The sequence below is a fragment of the Spermophilus citellus genome, assembly GCF_964194105.1.
Source record: "Spermophilus citellus genome assembly, chromosome: 2".
In the NCBI taxonomy this organism is placed as follows: domain Eukaryota; kingdom Metazoa; phylum Chordata; class Mammalia; order Rodentia; family Sciuridae; genus Spermophilus; species Spermophilus citellus.
In genome coordinates this window covers 105,160,072-105,173,710 of record NC_138183.1, presented here as the reverse complement: position 1 = coordinate 105,173,710, position 13,639 = coordinate 105,160,072, and positions in this window count along the sequence as shown.

Sequence of the window (13,639 nt, the reverse complement as noted above, 5' to 3'; positions counted from 1 at the left end):
TGAAACCTAAAATTTCAAACTGTTACTGGAAATGAACGCTGCAACATAGAAGAACGAAATTTGGTGAACCAAGTCGCCTTAGTGTACTGATCATTACCTGAAAGTATCATCCAGTTTGGGTGAAAAAATATTTGCTGAGATTTCTGGAGATTCTTAATTTTTGGAAGCTTGGCAACCCCGTTTCATGAAAGTGTTTCTCGCCAGTCACTGCTTAGGGCTACATCAAGAGGAAACAAAACGTAGAGATAGAACGTGAAACTACTTTGTTGTGTCAAGTTTCAAGAAGCTACCACAAACCGTGTTGGATTTAGAGTTCCAAATACATCTATCAATATAGGAGAAAACAGAGTGAAACCTAAAAATTCAAACTGTTACTGAAAATGAACGCTGCAACATAGAAGAACGAATTTTGGGGAACCACGTCGCCTTAGTGTACTGATCATTACCTGAAAGTATCATCCAGTTTGGGTGAAAAAATATTTGCTGATATTTCTGGAGATTCGTAATTTTTGGAAGCTTGGCAACCCCTTTCCATGAAAGTGTTTCTCGCCAGTCACTGCTTAGGGCTACATCAAGAGGAAACAAAACGTAGAGATAGAACGTGAAACTACTTTGTTGTGTCAAGTTTCAAGAAGCTAGCACAAACTGTGTTGGATTTAGAGTTCCAAATACATCTATCAATATAGGAGAAAACAGAGTGAAACCTAAAAATTCAAACTGTTACTGGAAATGAATGCTTCAACATAGAATAATGAAATTTGGGGAACCACGTCGCCTTAGTGTACTGATCATTACCTGAAAGTATCATCCAGGTTGGGTGAAAAAATATTTGCTGATATTTCTGGAGATTCGTAATTTTTGGAAGCTTGGCAACCCCTTTCCATGAAAGTGTTTCTCGCCAGTCACTGCTTAGGGCTACATCAAGAGGAAACACAACGCAGATATAGAACGTGAAACTACTTTGTTGTGTCAAGTTTCAAGAAGCTAGCACAAATCGTGTTGGATTTAGAGTTCCAAATACATCTATCAATATAGGAGAAAACAGAGTGAAACCTAAAAATTCAAACTGTTACTGGAAATGAACGCTTCAACATAGAAGAACGAAATTTGGGGAACCACGTCGCCTTAGTGTACTGATCATTACCTGAAAGTGGCATCCAGTTTGGGTGAAAAAATATTTGCTGAGATTTCTGGAGATTCGTAATTTTTGGAAGCTTGGCAACCCCTTTCCATGAAAGTGTTTCTCGCCAGTCACTGCTTAGGGCTACATCAAGAGAAAACAAAACGTAGAGATAGAACGTGAAACTATTTGTTGTGTCAAGTTTCAAGAAGCTACCACAAACCGTGTTGGATTTAGAGTTCCAAATACATCTATCAATATAGGAGAAAACAGAGTGAAACCTAAAATTTCAAACTGTTACTGGAAATGAACGCTGCAACATAGAAGAACGAAATTTGGTGAACCAAGTCGCCTTAGTGTACTGATCATTACCTGAAAGTATCATCCAGTTTGGGTGAAAAAATATTTGCTGAGATTTCTGGAGATGCTTAATTTTTGGAAGCTTGGCAACCCCGTTTCATGAAAGTGTTTCTCGCCAGTCACTGCTTAGGGCTACATCAAGAGGAAACAAAACGTAGAGATAGAACGTGAAACTACTTTGTTGTTTCGAGTTTCAAGAAGCTACCACAAACCGTGTTGGATTTAGAGTTCCAAATACATCTATCAATATAGGAGAAAACAGAGTGAAACCTAAAAATTCAAACTGTTACTGAAAATGAACGCTTCAACATAGAAGAACGAATTTTGGGGAACCAAGTTGCCTTAGTGTACTGATCATTACCTGAAAGTATCATCCAGTTTGGGTGAAAAAATATTTGCTGAGATTTCTGGAGATTCGTAATTTTGGGAAGCTTGGCCACCCCTTTCCATGAAAGTGTTTCTCGCCAGTCACTGCTTAGGGCTACATCAAGAGGAAACACAACGCAGAGATAGAACGTGAAACTACTTTGTTGTGTCAAGTTTCAAGAAGCTAGCACAAACCGTGTTGGATTTAGAGTTCCAAATACATCTATCAATATAGGAGAAAACAGAGTGAAACCTAAAAATTCAAACTGTTACTGGAAATGAACGCTTCAACATAGAAGAACGAAATTTGGGGAACCACGTCGCCTTAATGTACTGATCTTTACCTGAAAGTAGCATCCAGTTTGGGCGAAATAATATTTGCTGAGATTTCTGGAGATTCGTAATTTTTGGAAGCTTGGCAACCCCTTTCCATGAAAGTGTTTCTCGCCAGTCACTGCTTAGGGCTACATCAAGAGGAAACAAAACGTAGTGATAGAACGTGAAACTACTTTGTTGTGTCAAGTTTCAAGAAGCTAGCACAAACCGTGTTGGATTTAGAGTTCCAAATACATCTATCAATATAGGAGAAAACAGAGTGAAACCTAAAATTTCAAACTGTTACTGGAAATGAACGCTGCAACATAGAAGAACGAAATTTGGTGAACCAAGTCGCCTTAGTGTACTGATCATTACCTGAAAGTATCATCCAGTTTGGGTGAAAAAATATTTGCTGAGATTTCTGGAGATTCTTAATTTTTGGAAGCTTGGCAACCCCGTTTCATGAAAGTGTTTCTCGCCAGTCACTGCTTAGGGCTACATCAAGAGGAAACAAAACGTAGAGATAGAACGTGAAACTACTTTGTTGTTTCGAGTTTCAAGAAGCTACCACAAACCGTGTTGGATTTAGAGTTCCAAATACATCTATCAATATAGGAGAAAACAGAGTGAAACCTAAAAATTCAAACTGTTACTGAAAATGAACGCTTCAACATAGAAGAACGAATTTTGGGGAACCAAGTTGCCTTAGTGTACTGATCATTACCTGAAAGTATCATCCAGTTTGGGTGAAAAAATATTTGCTGAGATTTCTGGAGATTCGTAATTTTGGGAAGCTTGGCCACCCCTTTCCATGAAAGTGTTTCTCGCCAGTCACTGCTTAGGGCTACATCAAGAGGAAACACAACGCAGAGATAGAACGTGAAACTACTTTGTTGTGTCAAGTTTCAAGAAGCTAGCACAAACCGTGTTGGATTTAGAGTTCCAAATACATCTATCAATATAGGAGAAAACAGAGTGAAACCTAAAAATTCAAACTGTTACTGGAAATGAACGCTTCAACATAGAAGAATGAAATTTGGGGAACCACGTCGCCTTAATGTACTGATCATTACCTGAAAGTAGCATCCAGTTTGGGCGAAATAATATTTGCTGAGATTTCTGGAGATTCGTAATTTTTGGAAGCTTGGCAACCCCTTTCCATGAAAGTGTTTCTCGCCAGTCACTGCTTAGGGCTACATCAAGAGGAAACAAAACGTAGTGATAGAACGTGAAACTACTTTGTTGTGTCAAGTTTCAAGAAGCTAGCACAAACCGTGTTGGATTTAGAGTTCCAAATACATCTATCAATATAGGAGAAAACAGAGTGAAACCTAAAATTTCAAACTGTTACTGGAAATGAAAGCTGCAACATAGAAGAACGAAATTTGGTGAACCAAGTCGCCTTAGTGTACTGATCATTACCTGAAAGTATCATCCAGTTTGGGTGAAAAAATATTTGCTGAGATTTCTGGAGATTCGAAATTTTTGGAAGCTTGGCAACCCCGTTTCATGAAAGTGTTTCTCGCCAGTCACTGCTTAGGGCTACATCAAGAGGAAACAAAACGTAGAGATAGAACGTGAAACTACTTTGTTGTGTCAAGTTTCAAGAAGCTACCACAAACCGTGTTGGATTTAGAGTTCCAAATACATCTAATAATATAGGAGAAAACAGAGTGAAACCTAAAAATTCAAACTGTTACTGGAAATGAACGCTTCAACATAGAAGAACGAATTTTGGGGAACCACGTCGCCTTAGTGTACTGATCATTACCTGAAAGTATCATCCAGTTTGGGTGAAAAAATATTTGCTGATATTTCTGGAGATTCGTAATTTTTGGAAGCTTGGCAACCCCTTTCCATGAAAGTGTTTCTCACCAGTCACTGCTTAGGGCTACATCAAGAGGAAACAAAACGTAGAGATAGAACGTGAAACTACTTTGTTGTGTCAAGTTTCAAGAAGCTAGCACAAACCGTGTTGGATTTAGAGTTCCAAATACATCTATCAATATAGGAGAAAACAGAGTGAAACCTAAAAATTCAAACTGTTACTGGAAATGAACGCTTCAACATAGAAGAACGAAATTTGGGGAACCACGTCGCCTTAGTGTACTGATCATTACCTGAAAGTATCATCCAGTTTGGGTGAAAAAATATTTGCTGAGATTTCTGGAGATTCGTAATTTTTGGAAGTTTGGCAACCCCTTTCCATGAAAGTGTTTCTCGCCAGTCACTGCTTAGGGCTACATCAAGAGGAAACACAACGCAGAGATAGAACGTGAAACTACTTTGTTGTGTCAAGTTTCAAGAAGCTAGCACAAACCGTGTTGGATTTAGAGTTCCAAATACATCTATCAATATAGGAGAAAACAGAGTGAAACCTAAAAATTCAAACTGTTACTGGAAATGAACGCTTCAACATAGAATAATGAAATTTGGGGAACCACGTCGCCTTAGTGTACTGATCATTACCTGAAAGTATCATCCAGTTTGGGTGAAAAAATATTTGCTGAGATTTCTGGAGATTCGTAATTTTTGGAAGCTTGGCAACCCCTTTCCATGAAAGTGTTTCTCGCCAGTCACTGCTTAGGGCTACATCAAGAGGAAACACAACGCAGATATAGAACGTGAAACTACTTTGTTGTGTCAAGTTTCAAGAAGCTAGCACAAACCGTGTTGGATTTAGAGTTCCAAATACATCTATCAATATAGGAGAAAACAGAGTGAAACCTAAAAATTCAAACTGTTACTGGAAATGAACGCTTCAACATAGAAGAACGAAATTTGGGGAACCACGTCGCCTTAGTGTACTGATCATTACCTGAAAGTAGCATCCAGTTTGGGTGAAAAAATATTTGCTGAGATTTCTGGAGATTCGTAATTTTTGGAAGCTTGGCAACCCCTTTCAATGAAAGTGTTTCTCGCCAGTCACTGCTTAGGGCTACATCAAGAGGAAACAAAACGTAGTGATAGAACGTGAAACTACTTTGTTGTGTCAAGTTTCAAGAAGCTAGCACAAACCGTGTTGGATTTAGAGTTCCAAATACATCTATCAATATAGGAGAAAACAGAGTGAAACCTAAAAATTCAAACTGTTACTGGAAATGAACGCTTCAACATAGAAGAACGAAATTTGGGGAACCACGTCGCCTTAGTGTACTGATCATTACCTGAAAGTATCATCCAGTTTGGGTGAAAAAATATTTGCTGAGATTTCTGGAGATTCTTAATTTTTGGAAGCTTGGCAACCCCGTTTCATGAAAGTGTTTCTCGCCAGTCACTGCTTAGGGCTACATCAAGACGAAACAAAACGTAGAGATAGAACGTGAAACTACTTTGTTGTGTCAAGTTTCAGGAAGCTAGCACAAACCGTGTTGGATTTAGAGTTCCAAATACATCTATCAATATAGGAGAAAACAGAGTGAAACCTAAAAATTCAAACTGTTACTGGAAATGAACGCTTCAACATAGAAGAACGAATTTTGGGGAACCAAGTCGCCTTAGTGTACTGATCATTACCTGAAAGTATCATCCAGTTTGGGTGAAAAATATTTGCTGATATTTCTGGAGATTCGTAATTTTTGGAAGCTTGGCAACCCCTTTCCATGAAAGTGTTTCTCACCAGTCACTGCTTAGGGCTACATCAAGAGGAAACAAAACGTAGAGATAGAATGTGAAACTACTTTGTTGTGTCAAGTTTCAGGAAGCTAGCGCAAACCGTGTTGGATTTAGAGTTCCAAATACATCTATCAATATAGGAGAAAACAGAGTGAAACCTAAAAATTCAAACTGTTACTGGAAATGAACGCTTCAACATAGAAGAACGAAATTTGGGGAACCACGTCGCCTTAGTGTACTGATCATCACCTGAAAGTATCATCCAGTTTGGGTGAAAAAATATTTGCTGAGATTATTGGAGATTCGTAATTTTTGGAAGCTTGGCAACACCTTTCCTTGAAAGTGTTTCTCAACAGTCACTGCTTAGGGCTACATCAAGAGGAAACAAAACGTAGAGATAGAACGTGAAACTACTTTGTTGTGTCAAGTTTCAAGAAGCTAGCACAAACCGTGTTGGATTTAGAGTTCCAAATACATCTATCAATATAGGAGAAAACAGACTGAAACCGAAAAATTCAAACTGTTACTGGAAATGAACGCTTCAACATAGAAGAAGGAAATTTGGGGAACCACGTCGCCTTAGTGTACTGATCATTACCTGAAAGTAGCATCTAGTTTGGGTGAAAAAATATTTGCTGATATTTCTGGAGATTCGTAATTTTTGGAAGCTTGGCAACCCCTTCCCATGAAAGTGTTTCTCAACAGTCACTGCTTAGGGCTACATCAAGAGGAAACAAAACGTAGAGATAGAATGTGAAACTACTTTGTTGTGTCAAATTTCAACAAGCTAGCTCAAACCGTGTTGGATTTAGAGTTCCAAATACATCTATCAATATAGGAGAAAACAGACTGAAACCTAAAAATTCAAACTGTTACTGGAAATGAACGCTTCAACATAGAAGAACGAAATTTGGGGAACCACGTCGCCTTAGTGTACTGATCATTACCTGAAAGTATCATCCAGTTTGGGTGAAAAAATATTCGCTGAGATTTCTGGAGATTCGTAATTTTTGGAAGCTTGGCAACCCCTTTCCATGAAAGTGTTTCTCGCCAGTCACTGCTTAGGGCTACATCAAGAGGAAACAAAATGTAGAGATAGAATGTGAAACTACTTTGTTGTGTCAAGTTTCAAGAAGCTAGCACAAACCGTGTTGGATTTAGAGTTCCAAATACATCTATCAATATAGGAGAAAACAGAGTGAAATCCAAAAATTCAAACTGTTACTGGAAATGAACGCTTTAACATAGAAGAACGAAATTTGGGGAACCACGTCGCCTTAGTGTACTGATCATTACCTGAAAGTATCATCCAGTTTGGGTGAAAAAATATTCGCTGAGATTTCTGGAGATTCTTAATTTTTGGAAGGTTGGCAACCCCTTCCCATGAAAGTGTTTCTCGCCAGTCACTGCTTAGGGCTACTTCAAGAGGAAACAAAACGTAGAGATAGAACGTGAAACTACTTTGTTGTGTCAAGTTTCAAGAAGCTTGCACAAACCGTGTTGGATTTAGAGTTCCAAATACATCTATCAATATAGGAGAAAACAGAGTGAAATCCAAAAATTCAAACTGTTACTGGAAATGAACGCTTTAACATAGAAGAACGAAATTTGGGGAACCACGTCGCCTTAGTGTACTGATCATTACCTGAAAGTATCATCCAGTTTGGGTGAAAAAATATTTGCTGAGATTTCTGGAGATTCTTAATTTTTGGAAGGTTGGCAACCCCTTCCCATGAAAGTGTTTCTCGCCAGTCACTGCTTAGGGCTACTTCAAGAGGAAACAAAACGTAGAGATAGAACGTGAAACTACTTTGTTGTGTCAAGTTTCAAGAAGCTAGCACAAACCGTGTTGGATTTAGAGTTCCAAATACATCTATCAATATAGGAGAAAACAGAGTGAAACCAAAAAATTCAAACTGTTACTGGAAATGAACGCTTCAACATAGAAGAACGAAATTTGGAGAACCACGTCGCCTTAGTGTACTGATCATTACCTGAAAGAAGAATCCAGTTTGGGTGAAAAAATATTTGCTGAGATTTCTGGAGATTCGTAATTTTTGGAAGCTTGGCAACCCCTTTCCATGAAAGTGTTTCTCGCCAGTCACTGCTTAGGGCTACATCAAGAGGAAACAAAACGTAGAGATAGAACGTGAAACTACTTTGTTGTGTCAAGTTTCAAGAAGCTACCACAAACCGTGTTGGATTTAGAGTTCCAAATACATCTATCAATATAGGAGAAAACAGAGTGAAACCTAAAAATTCAAACTGTTACTGGAAATGAACGCTTCAACATAGAAGAACGAAATTTGGGGAACCACGTCGCCTTAGTGTACTGATCATTACCTGAAAGTATCATCCAGTTTGTGTGAAAAAATATTTCCTGAGATTTCTGGAGATTCGTAATTTTTGGAAGCTTGGCAACCACTTCCCATGAAAGTGTTTCTCGCCAGTCACTGCTTATGGCTACATCAAGAGGAAACAAAACGTAGAGATAGAACGTGAAACTACTTTGTTGTGTCAAGTTTCAAGAAGCTAGCACAAACCGTGTGGGATTTAGAGTTCCAAATACATCTATCAATATAGGAGAAAACAGAGTGAAACCTAAAAATTCAAACTGTTACTGGAAATGAATACTTCAACATAGAAGAACGAAATTTGGGGAACCACGTCGCCTTAGTGTACTGATCATTACCAGAAAGTATCATCCAGTTTGGGTGAAAAAATATTTGCTGAGATTTCTGGAGATTCGTAATTTTTGGAAGCTTGGCAACCCCTTTCCATGAAAGTGTTTCTCGCCAGTCACTGCTTAGGGCTGCATCAAGAGGAAACAAAACATAGAGATAGAACGTGAAACTACTTTGTTGTGTCAAGTTTCAGGAAGCTAGCACAAACCGTGTTGGATTTAGAGCTCCAAATACATCTATCAATATAATTGAGAAAACAGAGCGAAACCTACAAATTCAAACTGTTACTGGAAATGAACGCTTCAACATAGAATAACGAAATTTGGGGAACCAAGTCGCCTTAGTGTACTGATCATTACCTGAAAGTATCATCCAGTTTGGGTGAAAAAATATTTGCTGAGATTTCTGGAGATTCGTAATTTTTGGAAGCTTGGCAACCCCTTTCCATGAAAGTGTTTCTCGCCAGTCACTGCTTAGGGCTACATCAAGAGGAAACACAATGCAGAGTTAGAACGTGAATCTACTTTGTTGTGTCAAGTTTCAAGAAGCTATCACAAACCGTGTTGGATTTAGAGTTCAAAATACATCTATCAATATAGGAGAAAACAGAGTGAAACCTAAAAATTCAAACTGTTACTGGAAATGAACGCTTCAACATAGAAGAACGAAATGTGGGGAACCACGTTGCCTTAGTGTACTGATCATTACCTGAAAGTTTCATCCAGTTTGGGTGAAAAAATATTTGCTGAGATTTCTGGAGATTCGTAATTTTTGGAAGCTTGGCAACCCCTTTCCATGAAAGTGTTTCTCGCCAGTCACTGCTTAGGGCTACATCAAGAGGAAACAAAACGTAGAGATAGAACGTGAAACTACTTTGTTGTTTCAAGTTTCAAGAAGCTAGCAGAAACCGTGTTGGATTTAGAGTTCCAAATACATCTATCAATATACGAGAAAACAGAGTGAAATCTAAAAATTCAAACTGTTACTGGAAATGAACGCTTTAACATAGAAGAACGAAATTTGGGGAACCACGTCGCCTTAGTGTACTGATCATTACCTGAAAGTATCATCCAGTTTGGGTGAAAAAATATTTGCTGAGATTTCTGGAGATTCTTAATTTTTGGAAGCTTGGCAACCCCGTTTCATGAAAGTGTTTCTCGCCAGTCACTGCTTAGGGCTACATCAAGAGGAAACAAAACGTAGAGATAGAACGTGAAACTACTTTGTTGAGTCAAGTTTCTAGAAGCTACCACAAACCGTGTTGGATTTAGAGTTCCAAATACATCTATCAATATAGGAGAAAACAGAGTGAAACCTTAAAATTCAAACTGTTACTGGAAATGAACGCTTCAACATAGAAGAAGGAAATTTGGGGAACCACGTCGCCTTAGTGTACTGATCATTACCTGAAAGTATCATCCAGTTTGGGTGAAAAAATATTTGCTGAGATTTCTGGAGATTCGTAATTTTTGGAAGCTTGGCAACCCATTTCCATGAAAGTGTTTCTCGCCAGTCACTGCATAGGGCTACATCAATAGGAAACAAAACGTAGAGATAGAACGTGAAACTATTTGTTGTGTCAAGTTTCAAGAAGCTAGCACAAACCATGTTGGATTTAGAGTTCCAAATACATCTATCAATATAGGAGAAAACAGAGTGAAACCTAAAAATTCAAACTGTTACTGGAAATGAACGCTGCAACAGAGATTAACGAAATTTGGGGAACCACGTCACCTTAGTGTACTGATCATTACCTGAAAGTATCATCCAGTTTGGGTGAAAAAATATTTGCTGAGATTTCTGGAGATTCGTAATTTTTGGAAGCTTGGCAACCCCTTCCCATGAAAGTGTTTCTCGCCAGTCACTGCTTAGGGCTACCTCAAGAGGAAACAAAACGTAGAGATAGAACGTGAAACTATTTGTTGTGTCAAGTTTCAAGAAGCTAGCACAAACCGTGTTGGATTTAGAGTTCCAAATACATCTATCAATATAGGAGAAAACAGAGTGAAACCTAAAAATTCAAACTGTTACTGGAAATGAACGCTTCAACATAGAATAACGAAATTTGGGGAACCAAGTCGCCTTAGTGTACTGATCATTACCTGAAAGTATCATCCAGTTTGGGTGAAAAAATATTTGCTGAGATTTCTGGAGATTCATAATTTTTGGAAGCTTTGCAACCCCTTTCCATGAAAGTGTTTCTCGCCAGTCACTGCTTAGGGCTACATCAAGAGGAAACACAACGCAGAGATAGAACGTGAAACTACTTTGTTGTGTCAAGTTTCAAGAAGCTAGCACAAACCGTGTTGGATTTAGAGTTCCAAATACATCTATCAATATAGGAGAAAACAGAGTGAAACCTAAAAATTCAAACTGTTACTGGAAATGAAGGCTTCAACATAGAAGAACGAAATTTGGGGAACCACGTCGCCTTAGTGTACTGATCATTACCTGAAAGTTTCATCCAGTTTGGGTGAAAAAAATATTTGCTGAGATTTCTGGAGATTCTTAATTTTTGGAAGCTTGGCAACCCCTTTCCATGAAAGTGTTTCTCGCCAGTCACTGCTTAGGGTTACATCAAGAGGAAACAAAACGTAGAGATAGAACGTGAAACTATTTTGTTGTTTCAAGTTTCAAGAAGCTAGCAGAAACCGTGTTGGATTTAGAGTTCCAAATACATCTATCAATATACGAGAAAACAGAGTGAAACCTAAAAATTCAAACTGTTACTGGAAATGAACGCTTTAACATAGAAGAACGAAATTTGGGGAACCACGTCGCCTTAGTGTACTGATCATTACCTGAAAGTATCATCCAGTTTGGGTGAAAAAATATTTGCTGAGATTTCTGGAGATTCTTAATTTTTGGAAGCTTGGCAACCCCGTTTCATGAAAGTGTTTCTCGCCAGTCACTGCTTAGGGTTACATCAAGAGGAAACAAAACGTAGAGATAGAACGTGAAACTACTTTGTTGAGTCAAGTTTCAAGAAGCTAGCAGAAACCGTGTTGGATTTAGAGTTCCAAATACATCTATCAATATAGGAGAAAACAGAGTGAAACCTTAAAATTCAAACTGTTACTGGAAATGAAGGATTCAACATAGAAGAACGAAATTTGGGGAACCCAGTCGCCTTAGTGCACTGATCATTACCTGAAAGTATCATCCAGTTTGGGTGAAAAAATGTTTGCTGAGATTTCTGGAGATTCGTAATTTTTGGAAGCTTGGCAACCCCTTTCCATGAAAGTGTTTCTCACCAGTCACTGCTTAGGGCTACATCAAGAGGAAACACAACGTAGTGATAGAACGTGAAACTACTTTGTTGTGTCAAGTTTCAAGAAGCTAGCACAAACCGTGTTGGATTTAGAGTTCCAAATACATCTATCAATATAGGAGAAAACAGAGTGAAACCTAAAAATTCAAACTGTTACTGGAAATGAACGCTTCAACATAGAAGAACGAAATTTGGGGAACCCAGTCGCCTTAGTGTACCTATCATTACCTGAAAGTATCATCCAGTTTGGGTGAAAAAATATTTGCTGAGATTTCTGGAGATTCGTAATTTTTGGAAGCTTGGCAACCCCTTTCCATGAAAGTGTTTCTCGCCAGTCTCTACTTAGGGATACATCAAGAGGAAACAAAACGTAGAGATAGAACGTGAAACTACTTTGTTGTGTCAAGTTTCAAGAAGCTAGCACAAACCGTGTTGGATTTAGAGTTCCACATACATCTATCAATATAGGAGAAAACAGAGTGAAACCTAAAAATTCAAACTGTTACTGGAAATGAACGCTTCAACATAGAAGAACGAAATTTGGGGAACCACGTCGCCTTAGTGTACCTATCATTACCTGAAAGTATCATCCAGTTTGGGTGAAAAGATATTTGCTGAGATTATTGGAGATTCGTAATTTTTCGAAGCTTGGCAACCCCTTTCCATGAAAGTGTTTCTCGCCAGTCACTGCTTAGGGCTATATCAAGTGGAAACAAAACGTAGAGATAGAACGTGAAACTACTTTGTTGTGTCAAGTTTCAAGAAGCTAGCACAAACCGTGTTGGATTTAGAGTACCAAATACATCTATCAATATAGGAGAAAACAGAGTGAAACCTAAAAATTCAAACTGTTACTGGAAATGAACGCTTCAACATAGAAGAACGAAATTAGGGGAACCGAGTCGCCTTAGTGTACTGATCATTACCTGAAAGTATCATCCAGTTTGGGTGAAAAAATATTTGCTGAGATTTCTGAAAATTCGTAATTTTTGGAAGCTTGGCAAGCCCTTTCAATGAAAGTGTTTCTCGCCAGTCACTGCTTAGGGCTACATCAAGTGGAAACAAAACATAGAGATAGAACGTGAAACTACTTTGTTGTGTCAAGTTTCAAGAAGCTAGCAAAAACCGTGTTGGATTTAGAGTTCTAAATATATCTATCAATATAAGAGAAAACAGAGTGAAACCTAAAAATTCAAACTGTTACTGGAAATGAACGCTTCAACATAGAAGAACGAAATTTGGGGAACCACGTCGCCTTAGTGTACTGATCATTACCTGAAAGTATCATCCAGTTTGGGTGAAAAAATATTTGCTGAGATTTCTGGAGATTCGTAATTTTTGGAAGCTTGGCAACCCCTTCCCATGAAAGGGTTTCTCGCCAGTCACTGCTTAGGGCTGCATCAAGAGGAAACAAAACGTAGAGATAGAACGTGAAACTAGTTTGTTGTGTCAAGTTTCAAGAAGCTAGCACAAACCGTGTTGGATTTAGAGTTCCAAATACATCTATCAATATAGGAGAAAACAGAGTGAAACCTTAAAATTCAAACTGTTACTGGAAATGAAGGCTTCAACATAGAAGAACGAAATTTGGGGAACCCAGTCGCCTTAGTGTACCTATCATTACCTGAAAGTATCATCCAGTTTGGGTGAAAAAATATTTGCTGAGATTTCTGGAGATTCGTAATTTTTGGAAGCTTGGCAACCCCTTTCCATGAAAGTGTTTCTCACCAGTCACTGCTTAGGGCTACATCAAGAGGAAACACAACGTAGTGATAGAACGTGAAACTACTTTGTTGTGTCAAGTTTCAAGAAGCTAGCACAAACTGTGTTGGATTGAGAGTTCCAAATACATCTATCAATATAGGAGAAAACAGAGTGAAACCTAAAAATTCAAACTGTTACTGG